Source organism: Arvicola amphibius, chromosome 6 (genome assembly GCF_903992535.2).
Source record: "Arvicola amphibius chromosome 6, mArvAmp1.2, whole genome shotgun sequence".
Taxonomy (NCBI): Eukaryota; Metazoa; Chordata; class Mammalia; order Rodentia; family Cricetidae; genus Arvicola; species Arvicola amphibius.
The window spans coordinates 123,364,897-123,387,698 of record NC_052052.2 but is presented as its reverse complement, the minus strand read 5'-3'; the positions used below and the strand labels follow the sequence as shown (position 1 = coordinate 123,387,698).

The 22,802-nt window shown below is 43.7% G+C and overlaps 3 non-coding genes across 3 annotated transcripts; all 3 read left to right on the top strand.

Moving 5' to 3' along the window:
• Positions 1-4,311: 4,311 nt before the first annotated feature.
• On the top strand, positions 4,312-4,405 carry Trnai-uau. The gene is made up of 2 exons: positions 4,312-4,349; positions 4,370-4,405. It is a non-coding gene; the product is annotated as a tRNA-Ile (tRNA).
• A 12,719-nt stretch (positions 4,406-17,124) lies between these two features.
• Trnaf-gaa lies at positions 17,125-17,197 on the top strand. Its single transcript has one exon. It is a non-coding gene; the product is annotated as a tRNA-Phe (tRNA).
• Positions 17,198-17,918: 721 nt separating this feature from the next.
• Positions 17,919-17,992, top strand: Trnai-aau. The gene has a single exon. It is a non-coding gene; the product is annotated as a tRNA-Ile (tRNA).
• Positions 17,993-22,802: the final 4,810 nt, after the last annotated feature.

The following is a 22,802-nucleotide window of genomic DNA, read 5'->3' as shown; positions in this document are numbered from 1 at the left end:
CTCAACATCTCCTGGAAATTCCACATCCCCTACCATCCACAATCCTCGGGAAAGGTGGAGAGGGCTAATGGACTCATCAAACAACAACTAACCAAGCTCTCCATTGAACTCAGGTTATCTTGGCCCTCCCTTCTCCCCATTGCCCTTACTTACTTCAGGGCCACCCCTCGTTCTTCTATGGGCCTGAGCCCTTTTGAGCTGCTTTATGGCAGGCCCTTTCTCCTTAACCATCACCTCCCAGTTCAAACTTCTCCACTGCTGGGGTACCTACCCTACCTCTCCCTTTTAAGGTCCCTTCTCCATTCACATGCTGACAGTTGTCTTCCTGCCACCACACCAGTGAACCCTAATGCCCCTAAACCTGCCCCATTCTCCCAGGGGATAGAGTACTCCTCAAACAGTTAACTCCCACATCTCTCTTTTTTTAAATTAATATTTATTTTTAATTTTTTTTAATTAAAAATTTCCATCTCCTCCCCTCCTCCCACTTCCCTTTCCCTTTTCTTGAACCTCGATGGCCAGGACCTCACATGGTAATCCTCACCACCCCTTCAGCTGCCAAGCTCTTAGGAAACCCATGCTGGTACCATCTCTCCAGGCTCAAGCAGGCACCTACTCAGGACACTTGGTCTGTCCAGCAGACAGGAACTTCCATCCTCTGGTTTTCCAGGATGCCATAATGAAGGGCCAACCTGCTCCTCATCCTGGCACACTCATCTTTGGTAATAACAATATTTTCTTCCTAGACACCTGCCTTCTCACCTCCCCCAAGGAATAGATGCCTGGCATCTCTGGAGTGACGGTACATGGGATGCCTTTCCAGCCACAGCTCTCGCTGAGTACGGACCCATAACACCTAGCTCTCCTCTTCCCACCTTGCCCTATACCCACAGGAAGTAGCCAGACTTGAGTCAATGCCCCTTTTTCCTAGAGAGTCCAAATTGTTGGTCACAATTATCACTTCAGTTTTCTATCATCTCTATATCCAAAGAGTCTGGAATGTTAAGTTGGGAGTGTAGCCCTCAGCCCCCAGGCCTGAGAGTTGTATTGGTCTGGACTCCAAATTTCAGCATGCCAGGTCAGGACCACTCCCACAGAGTATTTAAGATAGCTCCCAAAGGAGAATCATGTGATCTCTTGCCCCCCACCCCCTTCACCCTGTGGTCGCATTTGCGGCCTCCTGGTTCCCCCTTGGGGCCACCTGAGAGTGCAGGAATCCCATTAAACCTGGAGTGCAGGAATCCCATTAAACCTGGATATTTTTAAATTTGGCTTGTTGTGATTTGGTTTGATTGGGATTTTTGCATCAGCAGAGAGCTTGCATGAGGAAAATTTCTAACACCCTCCTTTGGCTAGCCTTTCAACCTGCTTGGGACTGGATAAAAATGCCCCAATGTCAGCTTAAAGTAGTTTGCAGAAAAAGGAACATGTCATGTCATACCCCCTGCCCAAAATAGGTTAAAAGACTGAGACAAGAGAGAACTCCCTGGCATGGGGGACAAGATAACTACCTATAGTGTCTGTTAATGTACTAAAAAAAAAAATAGGTCCAGAGTTATCAATTAATGAATTTATTAATTTAATAGTTCCATGCCTCCTTAAAACCAGGAGCAAGCAAGACCCAAGATTGGGTCCTATCATCTGTGCTTGTGAAGGGGGAAATGTAGGAGCCAGCCATGATAAGCTAAATATGAACAGATCACCCAAAGGAAGTTCTTTACTTCCAACCATTATCCCCTGCCAGTGTAGTACTCAGCTATTGATAAATTTAATAGAGGCCTGAGTCTCAGTAGTTTACCCTGAAGCAATACCTAGTTGCAGGAAGAATCACAAACTGAGATTACCCACCCCAAAACAGATCATTCAAAAAGGAAATGCCTAGCCGGGTGGTGGTGGCGCACGCCTTTAATCCCAGCACTCGGGAGGCAGAGGCAGGTGGATCTCTGTGAGTTCGAGACCAGCCTGGTCTACAAGAGCTAGTTCCAGGACAGGCTCCAAAGCTACAGAGAAACCCTGTCTCGGAAAAACCAAAAAAAAAAAAAAAAAAAAAAAAAAAAAAGGAAATGCCTAACATTCCAACCGTTGTAGATAAGATCACCACCAGCACACACTCACCAGGACACCCCTAGAGAAATGTCAGCCAATCAGGGGTCCTGAACCTCAGAAACCCCTCTCCCGCACCTTTACTACTATAAAAACCCAACTCTAATTGAGCTCAGGGCTCTCCGTTTTTTCCAATATGTTGGGCATGAGGAGAGACCGAGTTTGCAAAATTGCATAAAATAAAGGCTCTTTGCTTTTATATCGGGGCTCAGTCTCCTCATTGGCTTTTGGGGGACTGTGCGGATTTGGCCATAACAGTCCCTACCATGATGGTCATGGATTAATGCTCTACATGATGATCCCCAAATTAAAAACTTTCTTATAAACTGCCTTAGTCATGGTGTTCTTTCCTGACAATAGAAGAGTATCTAAGACAGTGCCACACACCAATAGGATCTGCAGTAGAAATGGTGGAAGCGGGAGGCTCACAAGTTTAAGACTGGCCTGGGCTCACATATTTTTGCCAGGCATGGTGATGGATCTATGAGTTCAAGGACAATCAGTGTACAAAGAGACTCCAGGCTTCTTGGGCTACACAGTAAGACCATCGCAAACAAGCAAAAAAACAACAAAATAAAAACTAAAAAAAAAAAAAAAAAAGGAAAGAAAAAAGGATGGGGAGGGGCAGTTAGGCATGAAGATGTGTGCCTTTAATCTCAACACTAGAGAGGCAGAAGCAAGAGGGTCAATCTGACCTATATATCAAGGTCCCATCCAGCAAGGGCCAGAGTGAGATCCTGGCTCAAAAAGCAGGGAAAGGAGCTAGAAGAAGGCTGGAGATGTAGATGTAGCTCAGAGGTAGAGTGGTTGGTTAACATGTGTGGGACCCTAGGTTCAATCCACAACACATACACAAATGTATTGTTATGTTATAATTTATATTGCCTTAAAAACCCATATTTTTGTACTCTTCTGGGCATGTGTATACATTTAAAAAAAAGAATGTTGGATCTAGTTAGTGACTGTTGTCAACAACCGTCCCTCCTCCAGGTGCTTCCTGGGCTGGAGAGTGAACTCAGAACAAGCCATTGGCAGTGTGCATATGCTATTAATAAGATGCAGGTGTAGACTCCCTTCTACAATATGCAATACAAAAGGACCTCTGTCCATCTCCCCACACACCATCAGAGACAGGGGTTATCAGCAGTTCAAGGCCAGTAAGTTGGAGGCCAGCCTGGGTTCCATAGAATTATGTTTCAAAAACTAACGCAACAGCATCAATAATTAAAAATTATGTAAATTTAAAAAACAACGCACATAAGATTGCCTAAACAGCGATGCAATAAATGTCAGCTAGGAGGCGACTCCTCTTTTGTTTTCTCCATTGGGTCTGCATGAAGAAGTTTGGCCACATCTTTATTTCTCCTGGTCCTTCTTTTCAGGTATTAGGGGTCAGGAGTGGGCCGGTCATTCCTTTCCCTAACAATTCCGATGTGCGACAAGAATCATGTTAGAAACAAGAGGAGCTGCTGTGGCTGGTACATGAATACCTGGATAGCACAAGCAAACTCGCCCTCGCTTCCCTACTAGTTCTCGAATTCGTCACAGTCCTGCTTGAGACTCTGAGTGCTGAGATTTACAAGCATGAGTCACCACACCCAGTTAGCAAATTTAACATCTGTAATTAGGGCCCCCAGAAATAAAAGAAAGCGGGCGTGTGTCACAGAGGCACTCTCTGAACTGAAGGTCTTGCAGGAAAAGCTGCTGGTGTGCACACAACTCTGTCCTCCGTGAGCGCTGCACAAAAGAATGGTGATCCCCAGGTTTCCTTGAGGAACGCCAGACCAGAAGGCTCTGCAATACAGAACTGGCTTTTTCGGCAAGATGGATGGAGGTTTACGGGGGAAATTCAGGGATCAGAATGGGACCTCGGCAATTTCCAGAAACTGCGGAGGCAGGAGGGTTCTTTGGCTTTTCCCAGATCTAGCAAGCAGCATCCGGCGCCTGCAGGTACGCAGGAATGCTGTGTGCCCATCCCTTAACCTGTGCCTTCCACAAAAACCCTTTGGTAAAGCTGGTTCCAAGAGAACCTGGGAAAGCTCACGTGGGTACGGAACTTCCAAAATCTGAAGGATCCTGTCCTGAGATGGGTCGGGAAGAGGGTAACGCAGACTCTTGGGTGCACCCCAAGCAAAGGATGCTCCACGCGCCAGGCACGCTCCCGTGCATCCCTCTGTAGAGTGTGCACAGCCATCACAGAGAAAGCATGCTCCAGTGGCGCAATCGGTTAGCGCGCGGTACTTATACAGCAGTATATGTGCGGGTGATGCCGAGGTTGTGAGTTCGAGCCTCACCTGGAGCATGTTTTCTTCCCTTTCCGGCTCAAACATGTTTGAAAATGCATTTTTCATTCCAAGCAAACAAGAAATGGTAAATATTTTCCGTGGTGCGAGCATGTTAATTTCTATGGTAAAGAGCATCTGGTCCTACTCAAACATGGGTGAAAACCATGAGTCAAGAGGTTAAATTAACTAAACCTGTACGCTAATTTCTAGACAGGCAGAAACACTACCCACTCCCGACCCATCTCAGGACAGGATTCTTTAGATTTTGAGGACTGAGTCAGTACCTGGTAATGCTAACACTGATCTTATGTTCTGCTATTTCCACAAGGCTTGAAGTGAGGCCTAAATCTACAATTGTGCCGAGTCCTGCCTCACCACCTAGTTTAGAAAAGGCGCTCTGAATAACCCGTGCGCCTGAGAGGCTGAAGCAGGAAGACTGCCCGGAGGCGAAGGGCAATCTGGGATACATTACCCAGTTCCAGGCCAGTTTGGCATATAGAGATAAACTTATCTATCCATCCCGGTTCTATCCTTGTCAGCTTGGTTCATATAAACATCTCCATAAAACACAATTTATCTTGTAATAAAGACAATAATACGGTCGCAATCCTCCTAACATGAAAATCTCAGAGACCAGCTTCGACAAGTACACCACTTACCAGGGTAGGGGCATGGGCATTAGAAAAATAAGGCAAGAGAACGAAGACCCGAGTGAAATCGACAAAACGGACACATAGGGTAATATCAGGGTGACACTCAGTCCAGTGAATACTGAAACCGACCGTCTTTAATTTCCATTTGCTTAAATACCCCGACCCCACAACGTAGGAGTAAGATAAAAAACTGCATTAACATGGTACAAGGAAATGAACATACCCATTGAAGATTGCGGGCTACATTTTTAGTTAAACATTCTGTTGCTAAAACAAGACAAGTAACTCTCATGCCCTAGACCAAAACAGTCCGGAGGCAAACCACTTCCTGGGTGGAATCCATTGTTATCTTCCTAAGGGAGTAGGAATTTAGTTGGGTCCTTGGGCTTTTGTTTGAGGCGGGAACAGATCTACTCTCTATTCCTGAAGTACAAGGGCTGGATACTAGCCACACCTGTTGACAATAACCTTGAGAGAGCAGAACTCTCTGATCTAAACCAAGGTGGGACCTTTGTGTGAGGTAAAAATAGACAATAACCTTGAAGGAACAGAAGTTCCAACGATCTGATCACTAGTCAAGATACAATAGGCTCACTGTTTGGGCCTCCGCGTGAAAGGACTAGTATACACACAATGAAAACATGCTAACTCTTGTAGATGCCATTCTGCGACGTTTGGGCCTGCTCAGCTATTCAGGATAAAAATGCTTCTGCCTCAGATCAAGGTCCATGATGCCTCTGAACTCAGGACCAAAATGAATTAACCTTAACAAGCTCTTAACTGCAATCGGCCTTAGGTCATCCGGCTGCAATTGTAGCGAAAGCTATTCTTTATTGAGCATGCTCGGAGTCTCAAAAGTTTGACTCCCTGGTGACCTATACCTGCTTGGCACAGATATCCAGGTCCCCAAAGAAACAAACCCACACAGGTGTCCCACACTACGAGACCCACAGCCAGGGCACCTTGACTTTGAAACACTGAGGTGCCTGCTGTCAGTCCTCAGTGCAGACACCTGCTTTCCTATTTTGCCTTATGTCTAGTTAGTTCGACTTACACCTTCTGTCTTGGGGAACTCCCTCACAGTTTAAGCATCACCTTCTGGTCAACTCTGTTTCCAACATGGTTACTCCTTTCCCAGAAAAGGAAGTAAAGCACCTACATGATGTATTGTTCATCTGATATTATGTAACTTAAAAGTTATGAAGTAAAGTGAACAATGCTTTAAGAGTGAGAGAAAGTTATTAACATCTTAGGAGAGAGGAAAGGAAAGATATTTAATATATATGTTTACACACACAAGAGTATTCCTAGCAAAACAGAGGGAAAACATTTATGAAAATGACAGTCTTTTGGGGGGGTGGGGGTTGGAGACGGGGTTTCTCTACATATCCCTGACTGTCCTAGAACTCACTATGTAGAGCAGACTGGACTTGAACTCACAGAGATATGCCTGCCTCTGCTTTCAAGAGCTGGGATTGAAGATATGTACCATCATGCCCCTGTCTCTCTTTTTAAAATATTCTTTAATTTTTAAAAATTATCTTTTATGAGTATGGTGTTTTATCTGCATTCATATCTGTGAACCATATGCTTACCTGGTACCCTTCCAGGCTAGAAGAGGTGTCAGATCACCTAGAAACGGAGTTATAGATGGTTGTAAGCCTCTTTATGGGTACTGGAAATTGAAACCATGTCCTCTGGAAGAGTATAGCCAATGTTCTTAACTGCTCAGCCATCTCTATCATTTTTAGTAGCTCATCGTGTATGCGATCATAGCTGCTATTTTATAACTGTCTTCCTCTATTGCTCTCTGTGACCCTTGGGCTTTTACCCAATAGTTTTTCTAATAACCGTTCCTTAACTTCATTTTCCTATTAAGTCTGGTCATCAATTGTAATCACAAGGCACAGTAATACTAAGACTGATAGCCCCAAGGATCTCTTGTGTTCTGCACATAACCCTCCTTACCCTTCAGTGGAGTAATAATAGTCCAAGTTCCTTTTGGTGACAGGGGAAATCAGTCTAGTCAGACCAAGTGCCTTCTTGGTCTGTTGACTTAGAGATTCAACTTAGAGGCCAATGGCCTCATTATAACATCTTTTAAGGAAAGCATTCCTCCACTGAAGCTAATACTCTAAGCCAGAAGAACATACAGTTGTGGAAATTGGAACCCCACCTCTGCAAGTGGCTCCCTAGGAGTCACGGTGAATGATGCCCATTTTATTTTTATCTGTCATTCTGAAACTCAAAATCCTTGTGAAAGACCTCCGGAGCGGGGAGACTCTCACTCAAGTCTTGGGATAACACGACTCCCCCAAAACTCACGAGAGACTCCTGCTGCAATCACACGAGGTTTATTGGCAGGACAGGAGCCAGTGTACTGGGGCCGAAACTCATTTCCCACTCAGGGGTAGAGAGTTTGACCCCGAGTAGCTGGGAGAAGGGTTATTTAAGGGAAAAAAAAAATCCACAACCCAGTAATCCAAAGGAGGTGGGAAGGGCATTATTGGAAAATTCTGAAAATACCAGTGATAATCACAAGGGGGTAACTCCCTGTTTCTCAAGATTATTCTCAAGATTATAATCTAACTTTATCTTCAGCTAGTTCCTGGAACACAGTCACTGAACCAGCTAACCTAGATTTTTGGCTCTTCTCTTCCTGTTTAGATTTTTGGCTCAATTTTTTTCTGCTAAAGGGGTCTGGATTTATCTATGTCTTTCACTAGTTGTGGGTAAAATAGCACTATATACCAGATGCTGACCCAGAGAACACATTGCCACCTAGAAAGTCTTGTCCCAGCCCTGAAAAGAACTGATTCCTAGCTGGTGTCACCCTGTCCAGCCATCTGATTCAGGTTGGTGGGGAATGGTTAAGCCCAGAGAACTGACAACTGTGGGCCAGCTGCCAAATTATTTCAGTGAAAAGACAATTCTCTGAGCAGAGCAGGATGTCTGGAATAACAAGACAGCAAACAGATGCTCCCTAAGTCCACAGATGCTAATTTTGGCAGAAGAATTACAGGCAATTGAAGGTAAGTTTGTTTCCACATTTACATCTATTTCAGTAGAGACAGAAGACTTCCTTTCTCTTGATTGAAGTGGACAAATGCAATTCACAGAGAGTCTGGATTCTGTGTATTATTGATGGGGGTGCAAGCCTGAGACTTCGCTTCCTCCATCAGCTGGTTATGAAGCACTCCCTGTGAAGTCACAAGCGCAGGTGATGAGAGGAAAGGTCACTGCATAAGTGACCCTGTGCATGTTTTGCTTTCTTCTTTAAGGAAATCACAAGTGCATTCAGGACCTGGCAACACCCAGAACACTTCAGTTGGATGATGGAGTGTGGCTGTGCACATCTACCTTTGTGTTTTGATCAGTCAGATGGTGCCCCCATCAACATAGGAGCTCAAGCTGCATGTTAACATGGTAGCCCACAGCCGAGTGGTCAGTTTTCACTAAGACCCAATAGAAAGCTATGATGGTTAATCTCGATCATCAACTTTCAGGAGCTAGGATCACCTGGGAAACAAGTCTTTGGAGGATATTTGTGAGGAAATTTTTGGATTAGATTAACGGAAGAGGGTAGATCCATTCGAAATGTGAGCAGAACCAATGTATGAAATGGGATCCCAGATTGCATAAAAAAAGGTCAACTGAGCATGAGCATTCATTGCTCTCTGCTTTCTGATATGCAAATGATGCGAGCAGCCGCCTCCTATCTCCATATCTTCCCCACATGTTGGAGATGGATTGTAGGTGGATCTTTCTGTCCCAACAGCCAGCTCTCAGATTACCACATGGAATCTTGTAGTGAGAGCTGCAGGCTGCTTCTTGCCGCCCAGCTCTCGGCTGCCTGGCTAGCTTATGCCCCGAAATAACAACACACAAACTGTATTCATTTAAACACTGCCTGGCCTATTAGTTTCAGCCTCTTATTAACTAATTCTCACATCTTGCTTTAACCCATATTTAGTAATGTGGGTAGCACCACAAGGTGGTGGCTTACCAGGAAAGATTCAGCATGTATGACCTGCGGCTGGCTCCATGGCATCTGTTGCAGAGAGGAGAGGTATGGCGACTGCTTGAGGCATCTGCCTCACTTCCTTCTTCCCAGCATTCTGTTCTGTGTACTCAACCTATCTAAATCCTGCCCTATCAAAAAGCCAAGGCAGTTTCTTTATTAACCAATGAGAGTCCTTTCTCAGAATCTTCTTATTTTTATGATAGCTTGACTGATAGAATATGCTTGTTTCTAACTAATTCTTATAATTTAAATTAACCCACATCTTTTAATCTGTTTTTTTACATTATTCGATTACACTATGCTGCCTGCTCTTTGTCTCTGGTGTCTCTTCATGACCCTGCCCTTCTTCTTCCCAGCATCCTTTGTGCCTGGAAATCCTGCCTAGCTATTGGCCATTCATGTCTTTAATAAACCAAAAGGAATGACACATCTTCACAGTGTTTAAAAAGATCATTCCATAACATTTCCCCCTTTTGGTCTTAAGAAAAAGAGATAATAAAACTATATACAATAAGAACAACTATCAGGTAAGAGTTACATTTATAATGTTTAGTCCATTTGTATTTGGCATATTTTGGGAAAATACTCCATTATTTATCCTATCTTGGTGAATTTAAAACTTTGTACCTAATTTACCTTCTGCCACACTAAGGAAAACTGCAACTATAACTACCTAGTCTTTAACACCATCAAAGGGTTATACCAGCAAACAGTTTTTACTTGAGCAAACAGGAAGTGCAGTACAAGCCATTTCTAAAACTAAGAGATGGCAGAGACATCTAGCTGCCTGGACAGTCACTCCAAGATTCTTCTGTAATGTTAGGGCACCTATCATCAACCTACATGCCTAGAATATCTGACAGGCTTTTTGTGAGGCAGGAACTTTAAAGGACTGTCCAACCTTGTCTTGGCCAAGTGTGGTAGTCACTTTCTTTTGTGTCCTGCTTGTCCAGTTTGGACAGCATACTGTCAACAGCTGAGGCAAGGACAATTTCTTGTCCAGTGGCTAACTTTGGCCACATTGAAAGCAAACTCCATATGGAGTTTCTTTGATGCCGATCTTAAGATGTAAGATTTAGCTGATAAGAAGTTAGAGCTAATAGGTCAAGCAGTGACATAAATAACATAGTTTCTGTGTGGTTGTTAAAGTAGTATTGGCTGCTGGGAAATGAACAAGCGGCCTCCTTTTAACAAATTGGCATTCAACATGGAGTATGAACCCACAACCCTAAGATTAAGAGTCTCATGCTCTACTGACTGATATGCCTCCTTCCAACACCCATCAACTCTGAAGTAAACTGGTGCTACCAGGAGCAGACATGTCTCGTCTCATTTTCATGAAAAGCCCTATGTTAACAAAATATGTTAAATGCCATATTCTGTAGGTCTTCGAAATGCTTGAAGACCATCTATTTATCTAAAATATATGTTTGACCTTGAACTCATACCTAACATGACTGCAGGTGTGATTGTTATAGGTAACTAACTACTAACCTGCATTTCTTTATTATTGTAAACAGTTTATAGGACTAGAAATTTATATTACATCTTTAAATGAGTTGCATAGGTACAATACCTTAAGAGTAGAAACATAGTACAGTATGTTCTAACAAAAATAACTTTAAATTTGCATCAATATACAAAAAATCCAGAACAATGTGAGATATTTGAGACTAGACAACCTACCCCTTTATCTCATCATTCCTGTACTCCCCTTTTCTTTTGCAGAAAGAGATCCTTAAATCTAAACCCTTTCTTTAGCTTTTTTTTTCCTGACCATGACCAAGAACAACTTGTAATCAAACCCCCTAAATGATGAAAAACATCTTCAACCCATCAAATGACCAAAAGCCATCTACCTCATCTCTTGGGAAAGTGGGCATTGGGTTCCGTAGACCGCTTCCTATTGTCAGGAAGAGCTGGCATCTTTAGAGGATCATGGGAAAATTGGTAAAATGGTCCAAGCCCTGGGAGAGTTCGCTGTATTATTTGTTGTCCAGTCTCTGTGCGGTGGGGAAGTGCAAGACTTATATGACATGCTTGTAATGAATTATTAAAAACTGCTGCAGGATCCCCAGCAGGCAGGGGACAGTGGGTCCCAAGATCAGCCAGTCCCAGGCAGGGATGTCGCAGGAGACCACGAAAGTGGCTGGTCTCCAGCGGCGAGCCACGTGGTGGTGGGTGAGAAAGAGATGGATAGGCATGCCACACAGAATGGAGTTGGATGTTTATTTAGTGGTTATGGAAGGGAGGGGAGAAGTGCAGGGGCGGGGAGAGAGAGAGAGAGAGAGAGAGAGAGAGAGAGAGAGAGAGAGAGAGAGAGAGAGAGAGGAGAGACCTCAACTGCCTCTTGGAAAGGAAGATGGAAAAGAGAGAGAACTCAGACCAAAAGCTGAAGAGCAGCTGTCCCAGCAGATGGGGTGGGGAGCGTGGTTTGTCTCTTAAAGAGACAGGACAATCATTACAATGCTGGCTAGAGTAGTCTGTGAGGCTGAACCATCTCAGCCAGCAGCTTTAAAGCTATTCTGGATGAAAAACTCTGAGGAAACTGCAAAGAGGCAGTCTGAGAGGGTGGATCACCTAGGCCACTTGTTTTCATAGGTGCCTGGGCCCCTTGCTCTGAAGATGCATAAACTTTTATAGGTAGCACACATAGCTGCATTAACACAAGTATGGAAGTCCTTGTGTAGTGCACACAAGTTAGCTAAAAATAATCTTTTGTTTGCCAACAGAATTTACCATGTTTCATCTCATCTGAGAATCGTTCCCATGTCAAGGGATCAGCTTACACACATCACCTGTCCTGTAGTCTTTTTTGACTTTCTTCCCCATGTCTGTAGCCAAGATCTGGAAGGAATCCACACTCTTTTGTTTTCTGTGGAACAAAATTTTAACATCTCCCCCAATGCAACACATTGCCAACTTCCATTTTGAAGTTAAGGCAATTTAAAAATACGTAGGTTGGTTTGATGTAGCAGTTTCCATAATCCAGCGTCTCTCAGCAGCTGTTGCTTTTGTACATTAGCATTTAAAAAATGTAACATTAGCTGAAATAGGATCCAGGCTCCCTGTGTATTTTCCATCCTTACATGGCTTTTTGTTCTTTTTACTTTATTCTCTCTTTAATGACTTTATTATTTTTAAACGTTTTATATGACGGTTTATATTCTTTTTTACTTTTTTTTTTTTTTTTTTTTTTTTTGGTTTGTTTGTTTTTGGAGACAGGGTTTCTCTGGACAACTTTAGAGCCTGTCCTGAAACTGATTCCACACACCAAACTGTCCTTGAATTCACAAAGATTCACTTACCTCTGCTTCCTCAGTGCTGGGACTAAAGGTGTGTGACCAACCACCTGACTAACTGCAACCTGTTTAGAGGTTTTTTTTTCTTTCTCTCAAGTCCGCCATCTCACTTCCTCCCTGGAACTGCCCAAAACTGTCTATAACCTATTGAAGACCTGGCCCACAGATATGCCACTTTTTTGCTTGCTCACTCTCCTGCTTTTTTCATGATATTTTTCTTGTGTTTTAACAAATAAAGCTTGTCTAAAGAGCAGAGTACAGAGCTAAACGCCAGGCAGTGGTGTCACACACCTTTAATTCCAGGACTTGGGAGACAGAGGCAGACGGATCAAGGCCACCCTGGACTAAATGAGATAGAATCTGTCTACGTGAGAAACTGAGCTGCTGCTGGGATCCCACACCTTTATTCTCAGCACTAGGGCGGTGGAGTCAGGAGTGATAAGAGAGGAGGAGGTTGGAGCTCAGGGCCGTTGAGGAACCCTGCAATCTAGGCAGTCATTCTGAGGATGTATTCTAAGGATAGGATTGCCCTTTTGGTCCGAGCATTGGTAGAGGGAAGAACTCTCTAGTGACTGCCTGTTCTGCTTCTCTAATCTCTCACTTTTCACCCTCTAATATCTGACTCTGAGTTTTTATTATTAAAACCAACTAGAATTCGTGTTACATGCCTTCCTGATAGCCACCTAGGAATTGCTTTGCTCTGCTCTGTTTATTAAATCTGGATTTATTAATTCAGTTTGGGTTCACTACTTTGGCAGAGGAACCTAATAACTGGGGATCCAATACTCATCAGTGAAGACAGGGAAAAACACGTTTTTCATCTCCCTTACATGATTAAACATTTTATGTATTACAGGTGAAGAGCAAATTATCCCAAGAACCTACATACATTCAAACCCAAGCAACTTGTTATAGATTAACCATGTGAGCGAGCAAGCTATCCTTGTTAGGTCTTTTCCTGGCAGGCTGCATTTTGCAGTTACAGAGAAAGGACCAACTACTTTATTATTTATCTTGAAAGGTAATCTTATAAGACCCTTAAAGGAATCGCAAACCTAAACTTTTATCTATGAAAAAGAATCAGTACGCTCTACTTTAATCAATAGGAGAATGAGGGCAGAAACGATTATAAAGAATTAATCATCACCTTTGGTTATTAACCAGACCTAGCAAGGAGAGGTAGCAACAATTGGGCTGTATTGTATTTTTGACCCTAGCCTAATGAGTCAGACAGCTAAACTGTGTCCTTGTGAATTTCAGGCTTTTTTTTCCCCCCAAGACAGGGTTTCTCTGTAGCTTTGGAGCCTGTCCTGGAACTAGCTCTTGTAGACCAGGCTGGCCTTGAACTCACAGAGATCTGCCTGTCTCTGCCTCCCGAGTGCTAGGATTAAAGGTGTGCCCTGCCACCTCCCAGCTAATTTGTTTTTTGAGGCTATTTATCTTAAAACTATTAGCATGGCATCTGGTCTAACCTGAAGTTATTTTGAAGCTTTGTTTTAGCTAACGGTACATGTCCACCTCTTTCCAGCATTAAGAGAATTAGAGCCAGCCTGGCCCCTGGACTCAGGTGCTTCCCTTCTAATCATCAACCGGAGGAGCTCCTAAAGTGGAAGTCATAGGCCTTAGCTGTGAAACACATCCTTGTATTTATTTTTATTCATCAAAACTCTGTATAGATTTTCATTATTATTATCAAGTTAGACAGTACAGTTTAGGCAGAGGTCATCATCCTGACTATCCACGGGTAAAAACGCCCAGTAGAATGGAATATTCCCAAAAGATAAACACTATATTACAGGCAGTGGAGATCTCCCCACATCCACTCACACTGTGTTAGATACCAGAGAAAAAGAGTTTCAGCAAACATGTAAAGACACAGCAGAGGCAAAAGACATTCCAGGGTCTGCAGCTCCTATCTTTGCCAAAATGAGATTGGTGCATCAGAGAATTTCCTTCTGGTGGGCTGACACCTGGAGCTCTAGGTGCCCCTCTCTGCTCCCCTGGCATGGCCAATGGCCATAAACAAAACAACAAGAAACTAAGTAGGGCAGAAAGATACTTTAAAAATGTTTAATGTGGGCTCGGCAGCGCTGGCACATGCCCTTAATCCCAGCACTTGGGAGGATCTACAAAAGCGAGATCCAGGACAGCCAGCTTGGTCCATACAGCAAGTTCCAGGACAGCCAGGACTGTTATACAGAGAAATCCTATCTCAAAAAACCAAAAAAAAAAGTTGTATATCCCCAATTCTAGACCAGCCTGAACTATATCGTGAAGCCTGTCTGAAAAACAAAAGTTTTAAAAACCTGTTACCATATATGGTGTTACATATATTAAAGGCACTGACCAAATGATATGCAAAGAGACCACGTAGAAGTGGCCAGAAAAACAAAGATTCTCTGTTAGGAGTTGTGCAACCTAGTTTCGGACCAGCATGTGAGTGCTGTCTGACAGGTCTCCAGATAGAGCAAATGCCCACAGGAATCTCCCTCGGCAAGACCCGTGGACTTTGGGGACAGCGTAGCTTGTACTCTCTTCTCTCTTATAATGAGTGATGATTCTCTTGGTGGTTTCAGTATCATTTTGTCAATCATACACTGGACAGATGTGATCATTCCTGGAAACCCCATTTTTTTTTCTCGAATATTCCCCTAAAATTCTTTGGGAGCTTATGCTTCTCAGGTTTCTTGTCTGGGGTGCCAGCTGTCATTGCAGACCCTGGGAGCTGTTGTGATTCCATGCTCATGGGACCGGAGGCAGATCACCCCTATTTCTGTAAATGTGTTTTGAACGAGACTCTTGCTCTTGAAAATGCGTGTCTATGCCAATCACCTTTTAGCTTTGTAAAGTATGCAACTAGCTAGACATTTGGCCAGGCTAGCAAGAGGATAAGTATTGTTTTTGGTTTAAAGATATTTTGATGTAAAAGTTGGGAGAAAACATATTTGACATATTTCTTTTTACCAGAGGTTAACATTGGAGGATGGGAAAAATTTGTTTGTTAGTGTAAAAGAGCATGCTTGTTTTTTGATGTATACATAAAGACGACTATTTGGGACTTGCCACTTGTGTGAAGCTCATCTGGTGGTAGGATTTGTTTCGTGCTAACGCCTCTTCCCAGTCTCAGGACCTGAACCCAGGCTGCGACTGTTCTGTGGCAATTCTTATGGTATCGCAGACCTGGCCAAAAACTTGTAGCAAGGCACCTCATGGGCTTCAGTGGGGAAACTGCAGTTGTTCAGAGGGGAGAGAAAGCAGAGAGTAATGGAATATATGTCAAATAAATGTAGAAAAAGCCCTAGGGGGTCCGATAATTTGTGGCTCTTGGCAGAATCCTTATCACTCACCTGTTGTAACTTCATTTAAACACACACACACACACACACGCACACACACACACACTCACACACACACGCACATGACTGAATTTAATTTTAGGTAAACATAAAATAATATGATCCCAGTGTTTTTTTTCAACAATCTTAGTATTATTTTTTTCCTTCTTTCCCATCTCCTTCTGAACTGAGCCCCCACGCCCTTCCCAACTAACACCCCCTTCCTGTTACCTGTTTCCCGCTGCTCCCCCTTTTAGAGCTTCTTTCCATAATTATTCTTTAAGTGAGCAGAAGATTGTTTTCAGCAAACACGATTTTTGGAATGGAACGTGCGTAAAAGAAACTACAGACCACAGGAAAATTCTGCTTCAAAGAGAGGAGACAGACAGAGGGACAGGGAGAGAGAACTGGTTAGACTGGAGAGACACAGACAGGGGAAACAAAAGTTTGTTCCAAAATGTTGGGAGCTAGACTGGAGACTGCCCAGAGGTGATGGAATGTGGACTTTTTGCCCCTTGCCTAGTCAGAATGAAGCCAGGCAAAACTGGTTAAGAACTGAAGGGACTTTGGGCGGGGCTGAAGACCGGGAACTGGCACTTGGTCTTACCCCCCCGCACGTCGCACATCTGTGGTCAGATGCTCCAGACACTGAGATGCAAAATGCTTTGCTTGCCATCCCAGAATGTACCTTGCTAAAGGGGAAATTGAAGTGTCTTGAGCTCCCCGTGATGTGACCTAGGAGAAAAACATCTCCAAAAGAAAAACTTAAATCGGTAAACCGTACAGGTTCAGTGTGCTGTAAGGAAGGCGCAGTAACAGCAAGGTGATAACATCTGTTCAGGCAAGTTGCTAAAACTAGGTCACACCTGAACCTTGTCTGTTATTGAAAACTTTCAACAGTTTTGTGACTTACCGCAAGCTAACCGCTTTTCATTGGCCCCTGTCATCCGCTTGCTTGCTTCTTACTTGTCCAACAACATTTGTATAAAAGACTGGCGCTGTTTTCTGCAGACGGGGCGCGCATTTCTTCCCCAGGTAGAAGTGCCACCTGGCCATTCAGCTGGCTCTTGAGACTTTACCTTCTGGCATTTGTTCTCTCATTGAGTTTGGTCTTGGTATCCAGACCTTCACACCTGCAATTCTGTTGTCTGGTGCCCTTTACTCGTTTTCTTGACTTGTTTACTGCCTTGTTACCTGCTAAACTCGCTGGCTTAGGTCTTCAGACTTTGCAATCTTTCTGACTCCAGCTTTGACTCTTTCCTTTCTCGATCTCTGTCTGTCTGTCTGAATGTCTGTCTGTCTGTCTGCCTGCCTGCCTGCCTGCCTGCCTGCCTGCCTGCCTGCCTGCCTGCCTGTCTGTAATGGTTCTTCCGGGGACCCTCTGAAACCATGATATGGCTGGTCAGACTTTGTAAAAAGCAGGCCGAAATAGCTCAGTTGGGAGAGCGTTAGACTGAAGATCTAAAGGTCCCTGGTTCAATCCCGGGTTTCGGCAGACACTTGTTTTTCACAAACAAGTTGTGTTTGACATTGTTATTTTGGTAAGGCATAACGACTGACCCCATTATATGATAACTGGTTTTGTAATTTTACTGCTATAATGGATAAAGGCTTTTGAAATCTTGCATCTACGAAGCTAAAGTCTTCCTCAGTTTCCAGTAATTCCCCGAAGGAAAATAAGAAGGAAAAAAAATCCAGTGCCCTATTCATGTGAAAGTAGGTACTATTAAATGCATGTATAAGATTCAGGGAAGGGAGTGTAGTGGCCCCATATGCTAGGTTCTGAGTTCCGTCTCTAGCACCATCATGGTACCCTGGGCCTCCTCGTACCGGTTTTCTATGTTCTGTGGGTCAACCCTAGTTCCAAACCTAGATGCTAATGTGTGTGATTCTTTAGAGGATCCATTCCTCAACCCTACGGGGCACTGAGTATTTGCTTTGAGCCAATTTAGTAACAAATGATTGAGAAGTTTTCAATGTGCAGTCCAGTGACCGGTAGGCTTCGAAAGTGAAAACTCGGGTCCTGAGCAATTTTTCAGGAACAGAGCATCAACTGTTAAAACTTTTGGTTTGAATTTGATGCTGAAGTATCCCAGATTCTCTTGCTTAAATATACGAATATAACTTTAAAAGTTTCTTTAGAAAAGATAAAATTTTTTACCTCGCCCAAACGCAAAACCTCCTCCTTATGTAATTTTCCTCCCAGATAGCTACATGGCCGGTTAGCTCAGTTGGTTAGAGCGTGGTGCTAATAACGCCAAGGTCGCGGGTTCGATCCCCGTACGGGCCAATAGTAGGACCTTTTGAATCCTCTCACTTCTGAGTTTCAGGATTTCCCCCGCAGCTCATTGAAGGTAGCTTGAAGCCTCCTTAGGTTGAGCTACGTTCGAAATCCTGGTGTAAATCTTAGAGGGAATTAGGAGAAAGGTACAAAATTCTCTCTCAAGTATGTTTTTCAACTTCATTTTTATTTTTTAAGACAGGGTCTCACTTAGCTAGGACTGGTCTTGAACTGGTTGGGTATCCAAAGCAAAGTTTGTCTTTGATCCTCCTAATTCAGCCTCTCAGCCGGACTTACCTTTTACATTTTTGCTGGGGTAAATAAACACTGGGGTAACTCACCCGCCCAGGTGAGGCTTCCAGGCAGCTCTCGGAAAGAATCTTGGTAGCTCTAGACAGCCGGTTGGGCTGATGTGGTCTGCAGGGTCCTGTGGGGTCCTCTGGACAGCAGGGGACGCTGAACCTTAGAGTCAGCGATGCGTTTGCTTTACAAAGACCCAGCAGAGGTGCAGAATCAAGGGTTCCTTGCAGCAGCAGCCTAGGACTCCCCTGTGCCCGGCTCTTTCTCTGGTGTTAGGTGTCGCTTGCACAGCCTCATCTAACCAGACACTCCAAGATTTAATTAATATCTGCTCTCGACTGCATTGTGTGGTGCGAATGGCCGCTTTTATGTTGGTTCTTAACGCAGGGCCCACTAAGAGATCTATATGTTCCCTAGTCTGCACCTGAGCAGTGACCGGAACAGGGAGCCACAGGCACTGTCGCTTGAAGGCAGCGCTTAGCTTCCTTCGCATAATCTCTAGGACATGAGTAATCTCCAAGTTCTGTGTGAGACGGAAGTTAGTAAATCCATCCACAAACTAAAATGCTCTTGGTATAACTTCAGAAAAGTCCTCCCGTTTGATCGTAACCTCCAGCATCTTTCTCCATTCTGCCTGAAGCAGAAAAAACAGTCTCGATTTAGGTGCGCTTGCTTTTCGCGCTTCTTCGCCTTGCCCCACTCTGTCCCTCCCTGGGTAGCTCTTGTGTTTAACCTGTGCCCTTCTCTGTAAAGATCGCGGAGCTGAGGGTCAACGATGCTGAACTGCTAGGTCGATCCGGTCGGTGGCCAAACCGAGTCTTGCCGGCTCCACTGAGGCCAAACCGCCAGTGTCCCGCGACTACACAGCCAGGCTTGTATCAGCAATCCTTAGGGAGATGTCCCCTTAGTTTTCGCAGGGGCCATTTCTAAAGTTGTGCGGGGAAGGAGTGACCGACTCCATAAGTGAGCGCTCTTTCTGGTAGGAAAAAGCCAGATAGGAAAGAGTTCTCTATATAGCTATCTTGGTTGTTGAGATCGCGCCTTGAAACTAGCGATCGCTCTGCCTCTTCCTCCCGAACGCTGGCATTTCTGACCTGCAACCCGTCCGCTCCTTTAGGGTGTTTATCTAACGTAATTTGTATTGTTTTTAAGCTAGTATGCAATGAAGTAAGTTTTCTTGTGACATTTTCATACAGATATTATTATACTTTGATATAATCCTCCCACTTGCTCTCACGGGTTCCCTCCCTTGCGGGTTCTCTTCCTCCCTCCAAATTCTTTTCAGATTCTATACCTTTTGTTACTCCCCGCCCCCGCCCCCCGCCACTGTCTTTGTCCTTTCCTGCTTTCATGCCTTTCTTTGGTTGTAAAGCATTTCTTCTGACTCCTTGAATTAGGAAGAGCTAGAAATCAGAAAGAAAAGTTCTCAGAATAAGTTTGCTTAACTGCTTCGGAAGTAGCTTCCAGACACAGAAAACAACTCGCAGATAATGGATGTTTAGGCGCTTGAATACTACGAATTGTTTCTACATGAATTTGAACGAAAGCATGCAGAAGAGAAACAAACAAGCTAACAGAAGCAGCTAGAAGTCCAGCCAGGAATCTCCCGATTCGGAGTCAGAAATCCTATTCATCGCACAACTGACCTGCACCCCAAGTTCCTTTAAGGGTCAGTCCAGGACTTTGCTGTACTTAGCAACTAGAAAAAATGATTGATTATATATCTAGGCAGTAACACAATCAGAGCCATATCAGGGTTACAGGGTGGGAGCCCAAAATGCAATTAGGAGATCATGATTTATTTGCCTACAATTTCCACACAAAATTCTCTATTGGAAGCAAGGACCAATTATAATTTTTAAAATTAATTTGTTAACTTATAAAATAGTGACTTTTTAAAAACACATATCATTGTACCTTGCCCATTGTCATTCTTTCTCCTTCAATGATGTCCTTCCTCACAGAAAGGCTTCCTGCTTTGGTGCACTAACATGCACACATATGTGGACATTTACATATAGATTCTGCATATGAAATAAAATATGCCATATTTTGTGTTTCCTTCTTTTTAGACCTCTTCCACCCTAGGGCAGTCCCTTCCTATTCTCATAAAGACCACTTTTATCTCTGAGATATTAGTTATGCTATAAGGAGATTAATTTCTTCAGATTTGGGTTTATACTCTTTTCTGTGCCCAGTTTTGAGCTGTTTCCTTAGTTTAACTAATTTTTCCCTTGTGTCCAAACATGTCAACAGTGTAATTAATCACCATGGATAAATGCATTGTAAAGTGGTGTCATAACGCAAAGAAATAACTAAGGACACTTAAATATAAAATAGAATTCCACTTCTGGGTGCTCCCTGGATGATTTCAGGTTGTAAAGGGTTTGTCAGGGTAGGGTGCTGATCCCACCACCAGACCATTGAATATTTTCCAGAAATCAAACAGGAAAATGTAGCTGTAAGCCGAATTTGAACCGGAACCTGCATGGGGAGCCCCTTTGCACTCAGAGTCCTATTCCTTAACCGTTCAGTCATCACCAGCCTGAAGTAGGAAGACTTACTCATTTAAAAATGAACATACACCATTCGCTCTAGGTGCGGCTAGAGATGAGACTCAGCTCCACTCCACAGTCACTCCTTAGAGTACACTCTCTTCTACAGCAAGCACCTGACTCCGCATACCTTCTAGCATAGCAGAACTCCTCTCTATAGTGGCATTTTAATAAATAAAGCTTGCCTGAAGATCAGAGAGTATAACGATGCCACTAGAGGTCATGCAGAGGTATCACACACCTTTAATCCCAGGATTTGGGAGACAGAGGCAGATGGATCTTTGTGAGTTCAAGGCCACCCCGGGATACACAAGATCAATGCAGAAACAGATCCGGGTGGTGGTGGTTTACATCTTTAATCCCAGTACTAGAGAGTCACATGCCTTTAATTCCAGCAATAAAGGGAAATATAAAACAGGAGGAGACAGGGCTCAGTCTGCAGTTGCCCAGCCTTGGTAGAGATAAGACTTCTCTAGTGGTGTGACTGTTTTGCTTTTCTGATCTTCAGCTTGAACCCCAATATCTGTCTATGGGTTTTTATCATTTGTGTTACAACTGGAGCCCAACGTTTGGGGTACAAAACTCACAAAAAAGCCACCGAAACAGGCTGGAGCTGCAGGTGGAGCTTCAGCCCATGTGGTTAGGCTTCCTTTTCTTTTTTTTTTCCCCAAGCCTCTGAAAAACTTGGGAATTTTTCTGTTGTGGCATTCAGGCAGCCCCACAACATATGTGCTTTTTCCAAACAATCCCCTGTGTATTTTTTTCTCTATCTCTCTCTCCCTTCCTCCCACCCCCCTCTCTCCTGTCAGTTGTGGGCTCTCCCTGAACCCCCTTCTTGGGCTGCTGCCAAACTAGGTGGCTGCCTTGAAATCCAGTCAGGCTTTCACTGTTCTACGCAGCAGCAGTCAGCCTCACATCTCCATCAACATTGTCAGTAGATTTGGCAAGACAATTGGGAATTCTTTTTTTTTTTCTTTTTTCTTTTTCTAGTTTTTCGAGACAGGGTTTCTCTGCAGCTTTTTTAGAGCCTGTCCTGGAACTAGCTCTTGTAGACCAGGCTGGCCTCGAACTCAATTGGGAATTCTTAAAGGGAGGAATTAGTTGAAAGACAGCTTTTTCCCCACATTAAAACAATGGGAAAACCCCTTTTCTCTCACTTTATGTCTCTAATGTTTTTCTTATGCTTCCCTTTTGCTTTTAAGAGATAGCTACTTTTTATTTTATCCTTTTCTTCTACGGAGAAGAATTCTCTTTCTAGAAAAATAAGAAATCTCCTTTAAAGAGCTGTGGTTGTAAAATAGTCAAAACATTTTTTTTTTTTTTTGCATTGTCTAATGCCAGTCTTAATGCTACACCTCTCGGTTTTTTATTGAGGCAGCCTTGACTGTCCTGGAGCTTATAGAGATCTGCCTGCTTCTGACTCCTGAGTGTTAGGACCAAAGGCCTACACCGCCATGTCCAGTTTGCCTCTACTTTCTTCGGAGAGTTTTCGTGCTTTATTTTTAATGCCATCCATCAGAGCCCTTCCCTTTGTTTTCAGGAGGAAGGCAGTCTGCGTTCTCACTGCTGCTTCTCTCCCCTTTCCTGGAATTTTGGCATCATGGACGTTCCCACCCTTTCCCACTTTTTCCTTTTCTTTGACAGTTGCTTTTGGAGTTCAGGAGTTTCTTGTAGATGGATGCTTTTCTCTGTCCTGCTCTGTCCCACAGACATTTCCAAATAATCACTCAGAGGCTTAATATTACTTATAAGTGTTCGGCTGCTAGCTCAGGCTTTTGCTAACTAGCTCTTAAAACTTAAACTAACCAGTTTCTATTAATCTATGTGCTGCCATGTGACCACGGCATTACCTCATTTTCTTTATGTCTTGCTTCCTCAGTGGCTGGCATTGCCCAGACTCCACTTTCTTCTCCTGTGTCTCGGCTTGGATTTCCAGCCTGACTCTATCCTGCCTTGCCATAGGC